Source organism: Mustela putorius, unplaced genomic scaffold (assembly GCF_011764305.1).
Source record: "Mustela putorius furo isolate JIRA1106 unplaced genomic scaffold, ASM1176430v1.1 tig00000551_pilon_pilon_pilon, whole genome shotgun sequence".
Classification (NCBI taxonomy): domain Eukaryota; kingdom Metazoa; phylum Chordata; class Mammalia; order Carnivora; family Mustelidae; genus Mustela; species Mustela putorius.
Genome location: NW_025421412.1, coordinates 1,262,297 through 1,283,786, shown reverse-complemented (window position 1 = coordinate 1,283,786; position 21,490 = coordinate 1,262,297). Strand labels below are relative to the sequence as shown.

Sequence of the window (21,490 nt, the reverse complement as noted above, 5' to 3'; positions counted from 1 at the left end):
GTCCTGGGCGGGGTCCGGCCGGCTCCGGGCAGGCCTCACCCTTGAGGAACCGGTGTCGGTGGCCCTGCTCTCCACCACGCTTGCCTGAGAGAGGAGATGAGCCGGAAAGAAGCTCTTCATCAGTTAGACGGTTTGAGGCCAAAACGGAGGTAGTTGTCGCCGCTCGTGCTTCTGGGGGTTATCGTGTCCGCAGACTCCGCTGCCGTGGGCCACGTGGCTCGGCCTGACCCCGGGGAGAGATGGGGGCGGCAGCCGCGGGCCGGGTTTGCCTGTTTGCCCCCAAAGAATTAACCGAGCACGACCGCGGAGGTCCACGGGGAGCCCTTCCCCGTTGGCCGGCATGGACACTGTGCAAACGGGGAGGAGGAGCGGTCAGCGGATCCTGGTAGCTCCGGCGCCGGGGGTTCGAAGCCCAGACACCGCCGGTCGGGTGACGACAGGCGAGCCACAGCCCAGCCGCCACCGTTGACAGCGCACTTCAGAAACCGTGCGGATATTACAAAACATAAATATTTTTCTGCACACGCTCACTGGCTGACGCGCACAAAGCCTCCCTTATAATTACGGGACAGACACAAAATGAAAAGAGTATTTTTAACAAAGTGCTTGCCGGCGCAGCTGGACCCATTCTTAATGACTCATTAATGCCTCATCCAAAGAGAACCGCACTGCTTTGCCGCGTTGCGGAAGGTCAGCACACTGCGAAGCGATTGTCATCTCCGCGCAGACCTTCTCACAGACATTTCCTGCATTGTTCCGAGCCCTCCGCGCGCAGATGAGTCCATTGGTATGCAGATTGTCCGTCATTAAACCCATTTGAAAATCAGCGTCGTCACTGGTTTGCTGTTGGAACCCGAGCGTCTCCAGACGCCGCGTGCACGCTCCGTCCGTGCAGCGGGCCTGCGGCGGTCCCCGGTCTGCCCTCTCCCCTCCGGAGGCGCCGCGACCTCGAGGCCTGATGGGAGGCTGGCCTTGACCTCAAGTGGAGGACAAGGACCCGGGCAGCCCTGCTCTGAGCCAGAAGAGTGGGAGGGAGCCCCTGGCTGGTGCCGCCACAGCGGGGAGACGAGCATCAGTCACCGCACACCGCCGGGTCCCCAGCGCAGCGGGTTCGGGCCCGTGAGGCCAGGAAGGCGGCAGGTCGGGGTCCAGGGATCCCATGGAAGCCGCAGCTGGCCCGGCCGCTCCCCCACGAGACCCCGCGTCTTCCCTGTAGGCAGACCCTCCAACTCGCTCTGCTGACGAAGGGAGAGCGCGGGTGGCCGGTGTGTCTGGGACCCCTCCCCACCAGGGAACCCCAGAGGGAACAGCAGTCCGCACTCCCAGTGCCCCAGATTCCTATCCCCGGGTCTCCCCAAGCACCTGCTGCTGGAGCCAGAGAGCAGGCAACGGTGTGCTTTTCACAAAAGGACACGCGTGTCCCTCCTGGTCGGCTGTCCTCGGAGCCCCGGCAAGGGCGACATCCTTAGAGCCAGGACGACGGTTCCCTTCTGAGCGACGGTGCCTGTGAGCACTGCCCGAGGGGGCAGGAGTCCCAGCTCAGGGCTCGTCCCTCCAAACACAGCCGCTTCGTTCACCGCTTTCCAGAGGAGAGCTCGGTCCTGGGAACCCCGGGCAGGGCTCTCCCCCAGCAGCAGGCTGGCAGGGACCCCAAGACTGAGACTACGGAGAGAGAAGTCCGTGCAGATTCAATGAATTGTGAAACTATCAGGGTATTTATTTCCCCCCCAGGTCCCATCACTGAAATGCCACCCCGTTCACAAAGTCAGGAGGATATACATCGAGTGTTTGGTAAGGAGTCTCCTCATATCAGCGTCTGGTCTGTATCGGAGGGGGGTGGGGGCTCCCCGCACAGGTGGAGGGTGCGTTTCGGTTTGGGGCCAGAATCACAGTCCCCGTGGCCCACAGACTTAAGCCTTGTATGTGAAGATTCAAACTCCCAGGAAGTTAAGAAAGAAATAGAATTTAAAGCCACTGGACCAAAGAATGACCTTGGGAAGTCACTGCGGCAAGTGAGGTCACCGGCCGGCAGGGCTGAACTGCCGGAGCTCGTTAGCAATGCCTGGATTTGAATCGAGCCCTGCCCAGAAGGCCTCCTGAGCTGGGGACCACGGGGCTCCCAGGGCTGCTCGAAAGAAGCTCGACGCAAGCCATAGAGGTCCCTGCGCATTTCCTAGTGGCCGTAAAGAAAGGAACAGGTGAAGCTAATTTAGCCACGTTACCTGATGTTAGCATTTCGACGCGTAACCAGCATGAAAGCACTCATGAGATCTGTTCAGCGTTTCATCACAGAGTCTTCAACGTCTGCTGTGCTCTTCACAGCCAGGGGACATCTCCGTCGGACCAGACGCAGCCGCGCGTGTGCACGCGGCCGGAGCCCCGGAGCCCCGGAGCCCGCTGTGCTGGTCTGATGCTCGTCTCACATTTCGTGAAAGTGAAGCCTAGAGAAGCTCTCTGCGCTGAGGGGGGCTGGGGGCTGGGGACGCCTCTGTCCACAGGGCTCGGGGCAGCAGACTGGGGAACCCCCTCTCTTGAGAAGGAGCCTGGGAGCCTGACGCTGGGCTGCCCTCTGGGCCTAGAAACTGAGACGCCCACCCACTGGGCGACATGGACACTTCCCAGCAGTGCCTCTGCCACGACCCTGGGCTTCGTCCCATTTCCAAGGCAGGTATAGCAGAGGCTCGGGAAATCCTGTCTGGCTGCCAGAGCGATGGTAGACACACAGACAGACAGACGGGCAGATTACGCGAGGGAATGAGTCAATGAATGAACGTCCTAGGTCACTGTGGAGGGGCCACCGGCTGCTCACCTAAGCAGTTCCGTCTCCCAATCGGAAGGTTCTGGGGGTTCTCATGCCCTCGGGAACCTTCCGGCCCCTGCTCTATGTGTGGTTCAGGGCGTGGAGAGAACCGGGGGCATGAAGGACCCCACCCCGCACAGGTGTGCATTAGACACCCTTCAAACATTACGTGCAGGTTAGGGAAACTGAGCCCTGAGCCGAAGCTGGGAGGTAACCCTGAGTCCCACGAACCAGCCCGGCAGGAGCGAAGCACCCCCAGGACCAGGAGGGGGGCTGGCCAGCACTCCTGAGTTTCCCGGCGGGTCTGGCCGTCTCGGTCCCTGCGGGACTAGGGTCACCAGTGCCCACTCCATCCTGGAGCCGGGGACCTTGGGGAAAAGATAGGACAGAGTCACTGGGATTTCTGACGACGCTGTGGGGCTCATCCACGGAAGCCTGGAAGGGGAAGCGAGGCTCCTGACCCCGCCTCCACCCCACACCTCTCCCGGGGGAGAGCGGGAAGCCGTGAGAGGCGGACATCCATGTCTCCTGAGGCTCGTGTGGTCCACCAGCGAGCGCCGCGGAGCCTCCTCGGGCAGGCCCCCGACCCGTGCATGGGGCAGAGACTCGGGGCGGTGGTGGGTGGAAGCTCGGGGTGTCACAGGGATGGCTGGTGGGGGGGGGGGGGCGAGACGTGGTTGCGGCTGGAGATGGCTTGGGGGGGGTCCTGATGGAGGCACAGGCCAGAGGCAGCTCGGGGGATGTCTGTCATGGGGAGGGGGTCCCGAACATAGGCGCTCGCCAGGGACAGCCTGGGGGGATCCCTGACATAGAGGGTGGCAGGGGACACCGGGACAGCTTACCAGAAGTGGTTCCCGTGGGAGGGCCAGAGAAGCACTTTGGGATTTGTCTGGTTGGTCCCTTGACACAGGACAAGAGTTGGGGAAGCGGCCATGACGGATCACATCCCAGCCAGCAGGGGCAGGTGGCCCTGGGATCGGGGGTGGGGGGTGCCTAACTTCCAAGATTGCTGCTGGAGACAGCGGTCACCTTCCCACAGCGGTGACTTCTCGACCTGGTGGGCTGGTATTACCTTTATGTAGATCTGGTCATTGTGCGTTTGTATATTCAGTATCTCATTTTCCAGCAAAGAAAATGGGACCCTAAGAAATTAGACATGGCCCGGAGACAGTTTTCTCACTTGTACAGCCTGTCCGGGGCTCCTAGAAGGTTTTTGCTACAATTAGATGTGGGGTTCCTGGGGGCTGTTGGAACCTTCCGCTGGGCTTGCCTCCCGCCCGCTCGGGGAGTGGTGTGAAGGCGGCTGCCCTCGGGCTCCTCTCGGCGCCGGGAACAGACACGGCCCGCACGTGGGGTTTGTCCTGTGGCCGCTCTGAGGACCTCCCGGGACGTCTGTGGCGGATGGTATTTCATGTCCCAGGGAGGCCACCGCAGCCTCCTTCCCAAGGTGGACTGGTTCCAGGAGCACTGCGTAGGACGTTCCGTCGCTTCCTGTCCCTGCCAGTGCCCCCTGCCTTGGGCCCCCTTGACCCCAGCCCCTGGTGGGTGCTCTGGAAGGTGCGGTGAATGGTCACACGTGTGGAGTCCTGCCCCTCACACAGGGCTGGTTTGCTCAGGACAGAGACCAGGGGCCAGGGCTGGGCCATCCCTGACTCCCGGGCACCTGGAAAGTTGCTGGTACACAGTAAGAGCTCAACAACAGTCCCGTGAATACCCACTCTTCTCTGCGACCCATAATCTAACTAGACACCATGATTCCAGGGACTTCACGTTGCTTCTCCTGCATAATAACTAGCCCAGAAGAGTGGCCAAGGTCGTCTCAAGGCCGAAGCAGGAGGAACCAGAGAGGGCACAGTGAAGAATGCCCCGGCCGTGCGAGGGGAGCCGAGCGGCACCTGCACCATGCAGGGGTGGCGCCCCTGTGTCCCCAGGAGCTCAGGGGCGTCAAGCTAGGTCCCCGTGGTCACCTTGGCCATCTCCCGAGCTCATGAGGTGCGGTCACAGACCGTGCCGGCAACTCCAGAATGGTAGCCACTCCCAGGGCAGGCAGGAGGAAGGCCGCAGGTAGAGGCACCCAGTGTCTTTGCCTGGAGAAGCCAAGTGCTGCTCAGAGCCCATCGCACGCCCTGCCCAGCTGCAGAGCCCACGTGGCCCTGCAGGGTCTGGGTTGGGGGGAGGAGGAGGAAGGTAAGGCTGTGGGGGAAGCAGCCCCAGAGCTACACGAGAGCATCGCCCCATGCCTGCCGTCAGAGGCTCTGTCTGCAGTGACACTTGAGGCCTTCTCGCCCCGGAAGTCATGTCTCCCCCATGACCCGGAGCCAGGGTGGACAGCCGAGTGCTTTGCCCTGACCTCAGGGCTCCCGGGATGTGGCAACTGCCCACTGAACCAGGGAAGTCTGGGCAAACCAGGGCAAGGTGGTCTCCCTGCCGGGGGGCGCGTCTCAGTGCGTGGACCAGCTGGCCAGGGCACCCACCAGCCTGCAGAGTTGGGGCGACTGGCCACTGCCCCCTTCTCCTTTGCATTTAGCTTCGATGGTCCCCGACGGTGCTAAATGCTTTCCGCGTACACTGCTTTATGTGAACCTCCTCGCCCAAGGAGATAAACACAGACCCATGCTGCAGACGAGAAAACAGGGTCCGGGAGGAAGCGGCCTGGAACACGGTCCAGTGAGAGCAGAGACAGGGCCCCTCTGTCGGACAAAGTCCGGTGCTCTTTTGTTAAAAGCTTCCTGGGAGAGGTCAGGAAGGCGCCAAGGGAGGAAGCAATGCTGCGTCCTTCAGAAATCAGGAAGGATGCCGTGCTCACACGGGAACGGCCGGGGAAAGTCTCAGAGGGGACACACTGTCCCGGAGGGAGCGAGCCGTAGGACTGCAGCCAGGGCCAGGCTTCTAGCATGGTGCGTTTGGGGGACCCTGTTTATTCATCCAGAGTATCTGGGGGGTCCTCGGGTTTCAGAAATGCTGGAGGAGGCAGTGGTCTCCCACCCAGACAAGGTTCTGCAGAAAGCCAAACCCCGTGTGCACGGCGCTGCTCGAGTCCCTGCTTCCAGTCCCGGCTTCACAGGCGGCCTTAGGTCCGCAGAGAGCCAAAGCGTATTGTCCTGTACCTCTGGCTTTAACATGACTTTGTGTGCTTTTCCCAAGATGAAATTCTAGTCCAAGAGATGCTGGACCCAAATAAATCATCAATGGCTGGAAAGCAGAGGACCCCATCAACATTACCAACAAAACCGTTCATGGAAAAAAGCAAGTATACATTTTTTTGAACCTAGAACTGCGTATATTCCTGGGCTCGTGGGGGTGAAGGCACAATCCCAACATTCCGCGTTCTTGAAGGCCAGCTACTTCTGGGGCAAAAACAAATGAAAACGAGAAAGACACAGTTGTCCCAAACCATTTCTAGAACCTTCCTGAGACTGGGAGGCCTGGTCCGGCAGAGACGGGCCCCTCGGTTGGGGTGGGCTCTGGGCTGCACACACAAGAAGGTCTGTGCTCGGGCTGCGAATGGGGTCTAGCCACCGCGGGCACCGGGGCGCACGGGACAGGAGCCCCACCTGCCGGCGCTCGGACGCGGACCTAAGCCTGCTGAGAGGGTGGGCGGCGAGCCTGACCCCGTTCCACGGGGGATGAATCTAGGGTCGGAAGCACCAGCCCAGGGCCACCCGGCGGGTAGTGAGCCAAGATAGGGCAGCTTCACGGTGTCCGGAAGGCACCTGGACCCGAGAACCGGCTCGCTGAGAACCAAGGCGAGTGTCGGGGCGACACCGGCCGGAACGGAGCCGGTATCCGAACCCACGCGCTGTGCACGAACGACATTCAGCAGCAGGAGAGGTCCGCCCTGCCTTGAAGTCGTGCCTCGATGTAAACCCCAGTTCCCAGCACGGCGTCGCCCGACACCGCCGAGGCCCCGCGGCTGAGGGCAAGGCGGTCAGACGAGGCCAGACTCCCTCACGCGCGAACTTGCCCCCGCACGTTTTCAGTAGAACCTGACCAGGCCTCCGGCAGTCCCTGCGCCTCAGTGTGGACCGGAAGGCCCGTAGACGCGCAAGCACAACTCGTCTCCTTCTTTCTTCGTGTTCTTCCTCGCAGATCCCATCCTGGACGAGAATTTCCAAGTTGGTGCGCCTCAGAGTTACCGCGGACTCTCCGATAACCCGCAGTTGTCTCTTGGCAGTGAAGACAAAATTTTCAATAATGGTAAATGCAACCCCGGAGCCCCTGCTTGCGTCGAGAACCCAGTGGGCGGAGCCAGGCAGAGGCCGATGGGGACAGCCCCGTCGTGGAGGGTGACAGTGTGGCCGGAGAGGGAGGCTGCTCTCCCCGCGGCGGGCAGAACTCCCTTCTCTGTCCAGCCCCCACCCCTGCCCGTGCCCCTGACCCTGGCAAAGCAGGGCCTGGAGAGGAAGACAGGAATGTCCCCGCAGGCAGGTGGCCGCCCGGAGGAAGGGCTGCCACACTTCCCACCCCTCCCATGTCAGCGAGGTCAGTGTCCCTCCTGGGCGCGGTGGGTGGAGAGAGCCAGTGCCTCCCCCCAGCCAGAGTCCCCCGGGAGTGGGGGAGAGCGTCCCTCCGACAGCCGAGGTGGCTGACATGACTTCCAGCCTACCGAGGCTCCGACGGGCGCCACGGGACGACAGATCTTTCCTTTACCCTAAAGATGGCGCAGAGGAAAGGTCCCCGGCGTAGGTCACGGGACACTGGCTCTGCGGGACGTGGTGCTGGCCCCGAGGCAGGACCTTGTCGAATGGCGTCTCTCAGCTCCTTTCACTCTGCCGGTGTTTATTTGTGGGGACTGCTGCCCCGGGGAACGGCGAGCCCCATATGTACTCACCCGTTCCTCATCCGCTCACCCGCACGGGCGCTGGGGGCTCTGCCCACTCGCCGCTTGTGTCCCGTGGCCGCGTCCTCCTCTGGAACACGTCGCTCCTTTCTGGCCCCTTGAGGCGCTCCCGGCCTCTAGCCCTCCCGCTGCCCCGGCTCCGGAGTCTGATCTCCTCTCCCAGCGAACAGAGCTCAGAAACGGAGACAGGCAGACGGGGAGATGGCCGTCGCTGCCAGGAAATTAGTGACCCCACGGAGACACGCGGCCACGCACACACGTGTGCACACACACAGAGGCACACGCACCAACACACACAGGCATGTGCACACGGAGACACACGTGTACACACGGGGACATGCGCACACACACACACACACACACACACACACAGGGACACGCACAGACACACACACACACACACGCACAGACACACACACGGGGACACACACAGACACACACACACACACGCACAGACAGACACACACACACACACACACACACACACGGGACATGCACAGGCACACACACACGCACACACGCACACACAGTTACACTGAACTGTCACCCTCCTCCTCTCTCGACGTAAAATCCGGGCCGCAAGCCGGTGCCCTGAGCCCACCAGGTATCACAGGGTTCCTCCAGGTCTTCCCTCCTACTCCTTTGTCACTTTCTGCTAAAAACACGGCTCCCGTTTCCCACAGTAACTGAAGCCCTGGCTTCGTCCTAGAGGCTCAGACTCTGCTACCCGCAGCCGGGAAGTCAGATCTGCCGACAGGAGAACCGTGCTTTGTCGCTAGCCGAATGCAGTTTCAAGGTCGCCTAGACTGGGTCTTTCCCCTGCCGGTTCTCTGTGCCTCGTCTTAGCTCGCTGCTACTATTGGCATCGTTTTCTGGTCTCCTCATGCTGTTGATTTTTGGTATTTGTATTTGAATATGTGAGCCTCAGCGTGGTTTTAAAAGTCATTGCAATAGAAAAAGGCACATCCCAGAAGCTACGAGTTGCCCACCACCGCGTGCATCCCCAGGAGACCAACCCCGCAAGTCCAAAGTCCCTTTGGTAGAAATGAGGAGCTAACCGTGCACTCCCGTCCTCACCCCTCCTTAGATGAAGGTCTCACCGCAAATCTCCAGCCTCTGCCCTGCTCCCTGCACGCTGCTCGCTGAGAGCCACTCCGCACCCGTCTCCGCGATGGTGTCCAGTCTTGTAGCCCCTTTGCACTCCCAGTGCATGTGGCTCCCGCCCTCATGCAGTCCTTCTACGTGCTTCCCTGTGTTGTTTCCACAGTTACACACGAAGTCGCCAGGAACGGCCTGGGGCACACGTGTTTGCATGTCGTTGGGGACATAAATTCTCGTAACTGGGAGGCTGGGGCAGCGAATGAGTGAATATGGCTTCCGAACAGATGACATCGGCCTCGACACCTGAGCGATAACCTTCCAGACCACATTTTTAGATTAAGCTTGAGAATGATATTGGCATTTCCACTTAAAGTATTAAAAGAAAGTATGGGTCCAAGTGTTCATAAGCGTGTAACCAAAACAATGTCCACCTGTTTTTTCCATGTTCGTCATCAAAGAACCCAGCATTGATGAGAGTTATCAGCTCGGCGGTCCTGAGGGGTTTGGCGAGTCCCAGTTTTCTGGCGGTAAGCACAGACTTTGCAAGGACAGTAACGGCGACTTGGGAACAAACCTGCCTGTGTGCCGGGGAGACTCAGGACAGGCCCGTCGTCTGCCTGGTGGGTGACGAGTGAGAAGGTCTCTGTCTCTGCATAGCTTTAACTCCTTCATTTGTGTGTGTGAATGCTGTTGATTTCTGTAGGTTGATGTTTTTGTTCTACCACCTTATTTAATTCTTTTATTGCCTCAGTTCAGTTAATCATTTTTTCTATAGAGTTTTCCAAATACACTGCATTATCATGTACAAATAGAATTTTCTTCTTCTTTACCAATGTTTAGGCATCTCATTGGTTTATCTATCTAATTGCATTGGCTTATAGTTCGAAGATAGTGGTCACAAGTATCAGAGTTAGTGCGTTTCCATGCCTTATTCACCATCTTAGCTAAAATAGCCCTAGTATTTAGCCAATAAATAAGTTTCTGGCCCTAGAACAAAGGCATGCATCTAAAGAACATCTAAAGAAAGTATCCATCCATTTTTTAATATTTTGTCACACTCTTTTTCATTCTTTGGTAATACTCAATGTTTTTTCTTGAGGCCTATTAACGTGAATGATGTATGAATGAATTTTCCAATATTGAACCAACCTTGCATTCATAGAATAAATCTCACTTGTTCATGTTGATTTTTTTGGATTCTGTTTGTCAGTGTTTTACTTAGTATTTTTGAGCCCAGATACAGTTCATCTGTAGTATTAGTCTGCAGTTGTTTGTGCTGTCTTTATCAGGTTGAAATGTCAATGTTACACCTGCTTCACAATAAAGAATTTAAGTGTTTTTCCTCCCTGTTGGAATCTCTTTGGAGATTTAGAGCATTGAAACCAGATGGTCTTTTCAGATTTTTTAGAAATGCCCTGTGAAACCATCTCGTTCTGGTGTTTTTTCTCAGGTAGTTTCTTAGTAACTTCTGTTTCTTCCAGGAGAAGCGATTTTAGCAAACTCTTATTTCCCCAGAGAACGATCCGTTTCTTCTCTGTTCCTCGAACGTATTTGGACATTTGGACATGGACATGTCTAAATCATCTCATCATCTTAAAGGCATCACTTTTTCCCACTGCGATTCCCCCTTGTCATCTCTAATTTTATAAATATACGCTCTTCTTTTCCTTCCTAATCGGTCAACGAGTAGCTTGTCTATTAATTTTTTCCCGAATTCTAGGGACTACGTCACTGTATTTCCAGTCCCTCTTCATTAGTTTCTGCCTTTGTCACCAACATGTCTTTCTTTAGGCTCTTGTCATCGCGCACTTTGTCGCCTCTCGTCCAGCCGTAGAGCTGCGTGGTCATTTATTTCATTTTACCAACAAGTGGTCGGTGCTCTGCCCCTTTAGACATAACCCACAGATTCTCATACACAGTGTTTTAATTATTATAATTTCCCAGAAGTTCTATACATTTTAGTTTTTACTTCCTTTTTACCCAAAAGTTGTCTAATGAAATGTTTTCCAATTTGCAGGTGGTTGGACCTTTTCTCTTTATTTCTGTTAAAAATTTCTGGTTTTTCTGATACTGTGACCAGAAAGTGTTTTTCGGAGTTCTGCTTTGTGTCTGACTTGTGTTTTCTTTGCAACCTGATGTAGTGTCAGTTTTTGCGAATGCTATGCAAACACTTGAGAAAGTGTGTGCTCCACGGCCGGGCTGGGAAGGGTGCTTGCTGTGTGTTTACACCGTCCGCTTATCAGCCATGCTCTTCGAGTCCCTCTCTGCATCCCCATGATTTTCTTCCCCGATTCTTCTCCCAGGATGGTGTGCAAATTCCCCCACTGTAAATGTGTCTGTGTGTGTGTCCTTGCGTTTCCTGTAGCTTTCGCCGCACACGCACAGTTCCTGTGTGACTTGTCAGGAGCCCCATCTCTCCCTTGTGAACCCCAGCGCTCCGGGTGGGAAAGAGCCCACCTTTGTCCTGTTTAATGCTTTGGGGCTTGCATTTTACTTTCTCTGCTATAAGGATCATCACGATCCACTTTCTTACTATTTCAGTTTACCTCCTGTGTCTTTGTTCATTTCTTCATTTTTAAACAACTAAGCCGTATCCCTGTAGGTCTACAATATAGAAGCAGATCTTTCGTGAGCCCTTTTAAGTCAAAGGAAGCCGCACTGTGAAGTCTGAAGCCTCCCTCCAGGGAAAGGGTCGAGAAAACAGTCTGAGCCTCCATCACCTCTCTGCTTCCCCTCACCTCCTGCTCCAGCCTGACATTCTGATGTTCTGAGCCAGACATTCTGTTATTTTAGTGAAAGTCTAACGGAAGGGTTAGGGCAGCTCCCAGTTCAGCTGGGCTCCTAGAAACCAAGGGGAAGTTGTAAGGCCGGCCTGGGAGCCCTGGATTCCTGGGGGAAGTGAGGCTGCTTTGCTTCCGTGCCTGCCCCCCCCCCCCGTCACAGGAGTCCTTTGGGCCCGCCCACCCGGGTGCACCGTGGCCTCCTGAGGGGGATGCTCTGTCCTCTGCGCGAGCCCACACTTTGTACGAAGCAGGTGTCTGTGTGTTCTGGGTGGATTAATGGAGCATCACAGCTGAAGGGGAACCCAAAACCTTGGGGTCCGTTTGAGCACAAGCCCAGCAAAGACGCCACCATGGAAATGTGTAGAGAAAATGTCGATTCGTGAACACCGAGAAAAGGCAAGATTCCATAATGTTCTGACAACTTTACAAGCAACTGAAAGGCAGTGCAACAGGTCACTGCGGGCTGCACGGGGTGCCCGGTTCTGGGGCCACAGACGAGCCTTCACGGACCCAACCTGAGGCGCTCCCGGGGTCGGCGGGGAAACAGGCCAGGAGGACGGCGTACCCGGGGGGTGCGGGTGACCTCGGGGAAGCCAGCTGGAAAAGCAGGGGAGCAAAAGAGAAGCTCGTGGAAGGCGAGCGACCGAGACAAGATCTGGCAGAGAGGAAAGACGAGACCAGGCAATGGGGACATCTGGAGAGAAACCGTCCCCTCGTGGGCGTCGGGGCCACCTTTCCCAACGAACAGGCGCCCTCCGGCAGGTGGTTTCCAAACTGCTGCCACCAACGGGACCACGAGATCGGCTCCCGGGCTCAGGGTCGGCACCAGCATTTAAAACACAAGGATAGGATGAAATCAGAGAGCCCATGCGGGTGACACTTCTGGTTCCCAAGACAGAGTCCTAGGTTTTCACACGATGCCCTCCCTGCCGCCGAGGGCAAGCCCCGGACACCCTCTGCAAACCTCAGGGGCCGGATGGTTCAGGCGCGTCCCCGACCCAGGCTCAGTGCTTGTGCGGAGCGGAGCACAGAACGCAGGAGCGGATTGTCCCTGCGCCCGGGGCGCGGGTCCCCGATGAAGGTCCGCGGCAGTTCCCTTCCGTGCCCTCCCAGCTCCTTGGGCTTCCCTCCTCCCTGATCTCTGCCTTGTTGTCACACGGCCTCCTCCCCGTGCACATGTCTCTGTGTCAGTAATGACACCTCATGTGGGATTAGGGCCACCCTGCTCCCAATGTGACGGCCTCCAACTGGTCACACCTGCAACAACCCTGTTTCCAAAGGAGACCAACACAAGGACTGCAGGGCGCCCCACGGCCTCACCCGGCAGCAGACGTGCTCAAGCCAGCGCCTGGGAACCAGGCCACAGGGCTTCCCAGCGAACCCGGATGGCATTAAAGAAGAAGCAAATACTTCGCCATTTTAACTTAACTAAGAAATAGTCTTCGCCACGCGGTTTCCCATCATGGTGGTCTAGGCCCCATCGCCCAGCACCGGCCGGGGACGGGAGGGGCACGGGGGTCCCACGGCAGCGGTGGAGGCGAGTCCCCAGAAGGTTGCTTCTGAGCCTTCGTGTCCTGAGCCCCTTAGAAGCTCAAACCCACCATGGGAGCTTCTCTGTGAAGAGACTGTGGTCCGGCAAGAAGGGACCTTCCAGACTCTTCCCACCCCTGAGCCAAGACTGCACGGCCTTCAGTTTTGTGCAGCGTCTGTAATGCGAAGAGCATTCGGTGTCTCACTCGGGAGCTGAACGCATGTCTTTGCCTCGAGCTTCGTTGTTCTGGACGGGAAATCACGAGGATGTTTGGCCAGCGCTGTGTTGCCTGTAACTGTAGCAACGCCACCTCCACGGCCCTTCAGCTCCTTGTCGTAGGAACGAGCGTCCCGCAAGCCCAGGGTCCCCGTGGCGTCTCCGTGGCTTCCCCCAGGCCACATGTGGGTATAGGCACCGAGGGGGACAGGTAGGTGACTTGTGGGCAGGCCTGACACCATCGTGTGTGGATCTTAAGCTCCTGGGCAGGCGGCGATACCCAGACTGCCAGCGTGGAAAGCCACGCTCACACCCTTCTCCGATGTGGAGAAGTGGATTTTGCAGCCAGTGAGAAAGTGGCCATCAGACAACAATTCCACCAGAACTCAGACCCTCCACCTGCAGCCTGCAACACCCATGCTGCCCCCCGAGGCCCAGAGCGTCTGGGAGGGCCCACAACAGGCAGGCCCCGGAAGGTGCCGCACAGGCCACGGCGGCTGCATCCAGCAGGCGTTCATCTGAGTCGCTGCTGAACACAGCAGCCAGCCAACTTACCTCCTCCCAGAAGCCACGAGAACCCAGGCCCCTCCACAGAGTGAGCTGGCGGGGGAAGACGCGGCCGTGGTCACTAGACGCCGGTGAGACAGGGGCGGGCGCCCAGATCCATGGGCAGACACGCGCCTCGTCTGGGAGGGAGAGCTTCCGGTCTCAGACAGCCTTCTGACCCGAAAAACTGCTTCTTCACATGAGTAACTTCGATTCTTCCTCAGGAGGACCCGGAGGGACCCACAGGACTTCCGCACGTCACCTCCTCGAGGCTGGCGTGCCCCGTCCCTGGGGCACTCACCCTTAATCCCCACCCACATGCGTCTGTGGAAGGGGACAGACCGTGGCCGCGCTGGATGTCGTGACATCCACTGCACCATGAGCCCCTCCAGGAAGCCTCGTTCCCGGTGCCCTCGTGGGCCTTGGATCCGGCTCATGAATTCTAACTGTTCGTCCCTGACCGTGATGAGCACTGCGGTGACGGTGATGCCCTCGCCACGGGCCCAGCCCTGTCCCGTCTCACGCCATCAGCCTCACAGCAGCCCCGCGTCAGGCCCATTTCACAGATGGGGGCTGTGAGGCCTGGAGACCGAGGCTCTCGCCTCAGTGGGCCCTGGGGTGTGGGCCGCGGGACTTGCTCCGGACCGCGGATGGGAGCGGCTCCTGTGTCCGGGACAGCTAGAGAAGCCTGGGTCTCCCACAGCCGCCCAGGCCGTCCAGACCAGCTCTGCTGACTAGGTCTTGCTTTTTCCAGCTCCGCGGGCGGCCCCGCACCCCCGCCTCCGCCCTCCTGTCTTTCCTGGCAGATCCCACCTGCTCTGTCAATGGCTGGAAACGCCGCCAGGGGAGCGATGAGGCGGTGATTTTCCTTTCAGGCGCCGCTGCAGGAAGTGGTTTCCAGCTAAGAAGCCGGCGGGGAACACTTCCTGCCTCCCGGGGGCCCGCGGTGGAGACCAGGAGCCCTGGAGCCCCCGCAGAGCTGGCCCCCCCCCCGCAGGCAAGGCCCTCCCCAGCCTTTGTGTGCCGATTTATCCAGAACTTTCTCCCGTCCTGTGGAAACCCATCTCCGCCCAAGAGCTGTCAGGTAGTCGGTTTTCCTGATGTTCTCTTCCTTCAGCACAGACTGCAGTACAAAGTGGGTTTTGCTCGTCCATCGTCGGAGACCCCCAGAGCTGGCAATGATTCATCTGAACCAGGCTAGAAGTCAACCCGTATTGTCTGTAGACAAATGGTCACCTTGGAAAACAGTCATCATCTTTGTCTCTGGCCAGCAGTGGTTTGGGGACCTGGGGGCTTCCAAATTAGACAGAAGGAGTAGTTGTAACACCTCCCTGAGGACTCATGGATTAGGCTGGGCCATTAGGACGGTGCAGGTCAAAAATGGTCGGACGCCGGTCCCTGGGGCACTTTTGGGGGCCCCTGGGGCTCAGCGCAGCTGGGACGCCCCTCAGGCTTCCCTCCTCTCCGTGCTCGGCCCTCAACCCAGGCTCCGCCGCTGGGAGCAAGGGCGCTTCCCACTCCTGTTGCCACAGGTGGGGGCTTCCCCCTCGGAGGGACTCCCTGAGCTCCAGCCTCGGCCCCAGACAGACACACGGACAGGCTCGCAGAGGGCTGGTCTTAGTGCCTTTGTTCCACACGCCGAGCGACCCACGCGTTTTGGAGTCCTTGTCCGTGGGGTACACTGAGCTCCACCACTGACCTCCCCAAAGACGTAAACGGATAGTCAACGTTACATCGTCCTCCGAGCCGTGCCTTGGGATTGTGAGACAAAGAGGGTTTAGAGTAGGCTCCGAGGAGTGAATCTCTAACGTAAAACTCTGGCCGCCAGAGCAGGCACCTCTCGGAAACTCACTGGCTCTCCTTCCCGGGCCGGAAGGGTTCTCTCGGGCTGCTGAGCGGCAGGAGGCCACCGATCCTGTAACAGGACCTTTCTTTGATACATGATCATTTTCAGCTTGGTCTTAACCCAGGTTCTTACCGGTATCTGTCACCTTCCACTGGGAATCCGGCTAACCTTCCTGGCGTCTTACTCCGCCGAACGGGGGTATGCGTGGACAAGTTTCTGTGAGGCATCAGAACGCAGGATACCATGCAGGGCAGAGACTAGGATCCCGTAAGACCCTGGCTCCCCCTCTTCTTGGCTGCACGATCTCGTATAGGTGACCTCCCCTCTCTGAACTTACAGCTCATCATCCGTGAGCCAGGGTCACAGCCCCTTAAGGGGCGGGACGAGTCCGTTGGGTGACAAAGGGAAGGACTTAGGGCAGATCCTGACTCGTAAGGCGGATTAGGCATTCCCACTCGACCTCCTGGGCTGTGGTAGGATACGGGCCCCTCCGTGAAACCATCCTCATACAGACTCACACAACCGTCACCACAAACATGACACAGAAGACACATCACCCCACGAGCCCATGCTCTCTACTCAGCGTCTCCCACCACCTCCAGCCGTAGCAAAGCCTCACTCGTGTCCTGTTCTGTCACTTTCCCTTTTGCGGAACGTTAAATACCACACACACTGTGTAGACTTTTGAGCCTGGTTTCCTCAGACTGCACAACACATTTGAGACTCGTGCACATCAGCCCATCCGTCGTCCGCTCCTTCCGTGGCTGAGCCGCGCTCCGCTGTGGTCGCTGCTGGTTTACTCCTCAAGCACCTGCCGAATGACACCGGGCTTGTCTCCAGGTTCAGGAATCACAGTAAAGCCCCTGGAAACATTTGCATACAAGGTTTGAGGTGACTGTAAGTGTTCCTTTCATTCGGGTAAAAGGCCAGAGGTGTGGCTGCCACGTTTTACTTCACAAGAAAGTGCCAACAGGGTCTCGAGCTCCCGAATCAGAGAGTTGCCCTGGGTCACCTGGGCACTGACAGTGGTAGTGATCTGCCCTTCCCCAGTGGTTCATACCGTCGAGCATATTTTCATGTGTTCATTTGCCATCTGAATACCTTTTTTGGTCCGGGGTCTTTTCAAAATATTTTGCCCATTTTCATGAGTTTGTTTTCTTACTATTGAGTTTGGAGAGGTATTTCCATATTCTGGATGCGAGTCCCTTGTCAGACGCGTGACTGGGAAGATGGTCCCCTGGGATGGGGCTGGCTCCCCATTGCAAGCAGTGTGCTTCAGAGATCAGGGGTTCCTAATACTAGTCCAACTCAACGGATCACTTTCCATTTTCTGAATCAAATATAAGAAATCTTTGCCTACTTCGAAGTCGCAAACATTTTCTATGTTCTTTTCTAGAAACTTGGGAGCTGTAGGGCTTACATTTCGGGCTGTGATCCATTTTGAGTTCATATATACGGTGTAAGGTCGGGATTATTTTGTTTGGTTCGATTTCTCACATGACCGAGGTCCAGCTGCTCTGTTGAACTGCCTTGGCACGGAGGTTGACAATACGTTGATCTTGTACCCGTGGGCCACTTTCTGGGGTCTGTTTGGTTCCACTGACCAGGGATCTGCTTTTCTTTAGACATCACATTGTCTCGGTCACTAGATGTTGATACCGAAATCTGGTATCAGGTACTGTGAATCCTTCCACTTTGTTCTGATTTTCAAAATCAAGTAGGTTCCTCTGGTTTCTTTGTCTTCTCATATAAGTTTTAAAGACAGTTCATTTCTGCAGAAAATTTTCTTGGGACTTTGGCTGGGATTGCCGCAGACGTTTAGATCAGTTTGACGGCACTGACTTTCTGACCGTATTCAGCCTTCCGCTCTATGAATAACGCCATTCAGGGCGCCTGGGCGGCTCAGTCGGTTAAGCATCTGACCTCAGCTCAGGTCACGATCTCACGGTCCTGGCACAGAGCCCTGCGGTCCCCCACTCGGTGGGGAGTCGGCTTGCCCCTCCTCCTGCCCCTCCTACTGCTAGTTCTCTCTCTCTCAAATAGACATGAATGATGCATTTACTTAGGTCCCCCTCAGTTTCTCTCACCGTGTTTTGTAGTGCACGCCATAAAGAACTTGCATATATTTTATTAGATTTATACATAAATATTTCATATTCTTGATGTTATCATAAATGACACTACTCTTTAAATTTTGACTTCCAGTTATTTATTTCTCGTGTATAGAAATGTGGGGGTTTTTTGGTGAAAGACTGCACCCTGACACTTTGCTCCCCTCACTCTTCAGTTCTGGAAGCTTCCCTGTAGATCCTCGGGGACTTACTACATAAGGAATCATATCATCTGCGAACAGATATTTCTTTCCTTTCCAATAGGTACACCTTTTATTCATTTTTCTTGTCTTACTCCACTAGCTGCAGTAAAATGTTGAAGGAGAAGTGCCAACGATAAGAATGGACATTCTTGCAAACTTAGGTGGTTCTATTGTGGGCATAGAGAAATTTTTTTGGTAAAAAGTTAGATAGTAAATATTTTAGTCTTTAATTTCCAGTTGCAAATACTTACCTCCGCCACTGTAGCCCAAAAGTAGCCAAAGACAATACATAAAAGAATGGGAGTGGCTCTATCCCAATAAAACTGGATTTCCTGAAGCCAGTGCTGATCCCTGTTTGGACTAAAAGCCATAGCTTGCCGACCCCTGATCTACTGAAATGGTCCATAGGTTCTCTCTCTTCTGTTCCTGTGGTGAATTACATGTCTTGACTCTCGAGTGCTGAACTAGACCTGTATTTTCAAGATAAACCCATGAGACATTTTCCTTTTTATGTATTTTGGATGCAATTTGCAAAAATTTAATTAAGAATTTTGGAGTCTCTGTTCATGAGTGATGTTGGGGTGCGGTTTTTTCTTCTCTAATGCTTTGGTCTAGTTTTGGTTTCAAGATAATAACGGCCTCACAGAAGGAGTTGGGAAGTGTTCCCTTTCCTTCAATTCTCTGGATATGTCTATATGAAATGGACATTACCTCTACATAAGATGTTGTTAGAATTTACCAATGAAGACATGAGGGCCTGTATTTTCTCTGTGGAAAGATTTTTTTAAGTACACATTTTATTTCTCCTACAGATAAAGGGCTGTTAGTGAGCTCTGGTAGTTGGCATCTTTAGAGGACTTTGCTCATTTCATCTGAATAACAGCACGACAGTCTCTTATTACCCTTTTTAATGTTTGCAGGAACTATAAGGATGTCAGTTCTCTTTCTTTATGTTAGTAATTTGTGCTCTTCTTTGTCCCTCGTAGTCTAATTAGTAGCTTATCAGTTTTATTGATCTGCTCAGAGAACCAGGCTTTTGGTTTCATTTTTCTGTATTGTTTTTCTATTTTATATGATTGTCATGTCCTCTCTTAAGTTTATTATTTTCTCTCTATTCATTTTGAATTTTTTTCTCTCCTTTTTTAAATGACTGGTTAATGTAAATACTTAGGTCATAGATTTGAGGCTTTTCTTCGTTTTTTATTATGAACATTTGGTTTCTCTTAGCTCTACTTTAATCTCATCTTACAAATTTCAATATGCTATGCTTTTATTTTCAGTCCATTCAAAATGCTTTATAACTCTCTTTTGAAATTTGTTCTTTGACCCACAGACCATTGAGAAATGTGCTGTTTCATTTTCAAATATTTGGAGTCTTTTCCAATACCTCTCTATTATTGATTTATGATTCAATCCCATTTTGGTCAGAAAACACATGCCTTGGATATTTCTAATGCATTTTTTAAAACTTTCAGTGTGGCCCAGAATATATTGTACTTTAGCAAGTACTCCCTGTGCACTTGAAAAGAATGTGTATACGTTGTTGATTTGTGGAGTGTTTTGTAAATGTCAATTAGATCAAGTTGGTGAACCACCATGTTCAAGCATTCTACATCTTTATTGAACTTCTGTCTCCTTGTTTACTCAACTATTAAGAAAGCAGAATTGAGCTCTCTTTGCCACATCTACTGTAAGGATAAAAACCATTCTCATCAATCAGACTGTCGACATTCCAGAAAATGTCGACATCACCCTGAAGGGACATACGTTATAGTGAAGGGCTGCAGAGGAACCCTGCGAAGGGACTTCAATCACATCAACTTAGAACTCAGTCTTCTTGGAAAGAAAAAGAAGAGGCTCCAAGTGGACAAATGGTGGGGAATAGAAAAGAACTGGCTATGGTTCGCACCATCTGTAGTCACGTGCAAAACATGATCAAGGGCGTCACACTGGGCTTCCAATACAAGGTGAGGTCTGTGTATGCTCACTTCCCCATCAGCGTTGTTACTCAGGAGAATGGTTCTCTTGCTGAAATTCGAAATTTCTTGGGTGAAAAATACATCCGCAGGGTTCAGATGAGGCTAGGTGTTGCTTGTTCTGTATCTCAAGCCCAAAAAGATGAGTTAATTCTTGAAGGAAATGACATTGAACTTGTATAGAACTCAGCTGCTTTGATTCAGCAAGCCACAACTGTTAAAAACAAGGATATCAGAAAATTTTTGGAAGGTATCTATGTTTCTGAAAAAGGAACAGTTCAGCAGGCTGATGAATAAGATCTGAGTTGTCCATCTGCAGAAACAGTGAGAAGCCGGATGATTTTTGAGACTTATTTGTGATATTTTAAAGAGGCAGTAAAAGCTATACTGATAAAAGAAAGAAAGAAAGAAAGAAAGAAAGAAAGAAAGAAAGAAAGAAAGAAAGAAAGAAAAGAAAAGAAAAAGAAAAGGAAAAAAAGAAAGCAGAATTGAAAACTCAGAATTTAAATTGTAATTGTGGATTTGTTCACCCTATCTTTTGGTTTTACCAATGTTCATTTCATGTACTTTGAATCTCTTTCATTGCATTTCATCTGCGTGCATAAAAATATGGAATTGTTCTATCTTCTTGATGAATTACTGCTTTAACGTTAAGAAATGATTTTTGTCTAAAATTTAAGTAGCCCCTCTTGCTTTCTTTTGATTAGTATTCACCTGGGTGATCTTTTCCATCATTTTATTTTTAACCTACTTGTGCTTTATATTTAAAGGGGAATTTTATAGGCCATGTATAGTTAGCTGTTGCTTTTTTGTGTAATCTGAAAATGTATGGTTCTTGACCATATGGGGTATGGTGTTAGGAGGAACTTTAATACCCTTGCCTTCTAAATCTACCATGTATGTCATCTCTACGTCAGTTTTGATTGAGTGATTCTTCTCGTTATAGGTCATTTTCTTATAGACCATACTTTATTGCTTGTTTTCATGCCTGCTCATTGTTGTTTGGATGCTATATACTATAAATTTCATTTTGTTGAGTGTTGCATATTATATTATTAAAATACTGGCAAGCTTTGCTCTTGAACCCAGTTAAATGGCTTTGAAAGGGTTGATCCTTTTGAGGTTCGCATTTAAGCTTTGTTAGGTAAGACCAGGCAGCACTCACTCCCAGGCTAACATTCCCTGATACTGAAGCCATAAAACTCAAGAGTTCCCTCCCCTGTGCCTTGTGTATAACGAGGCTTTTTATGTGTTCCAGTAGGGAAGCCGTCTGCTTCTGGCCTGTGTGAGCTCTGGAAATTATTCTTTCGCCCTTTTGGGGGGTTCTTTTCTCATGCCCAGCCTCCCATCGCTTCTCACTGACCCATACTCAGCTGGAGACTCAGGGCAACCTTCTGCAGTCTCCCAGTTCTCTGACCTCACTTGCTCTTTTGGCCTCTCCCAGTTTCATCTCCTGGCGAGGCCACAGGGCTCTGCCCATGTCCTCACTCATCATGCCAACAAAACTCTCCAGGCAGGAGCAGGAGCGATCGGGAGG

The 21,490-nt window shown here is 53.8% G+C and overlaps 1 pseudogene; it reads left to right on the top strand.

Annotated features, from left to right (window-relative positions):
- The first annotated feature begins 13,321 nt into the window (after nucleotides 1-13,321).
- Nucleotides 13,322-20,329, top strand: LOC106005212 (annotated as a pseudogene).
- The last annotated feature ends 1,161 nt before the right edge of the window (nucleotides 20,330-21,490 follow it).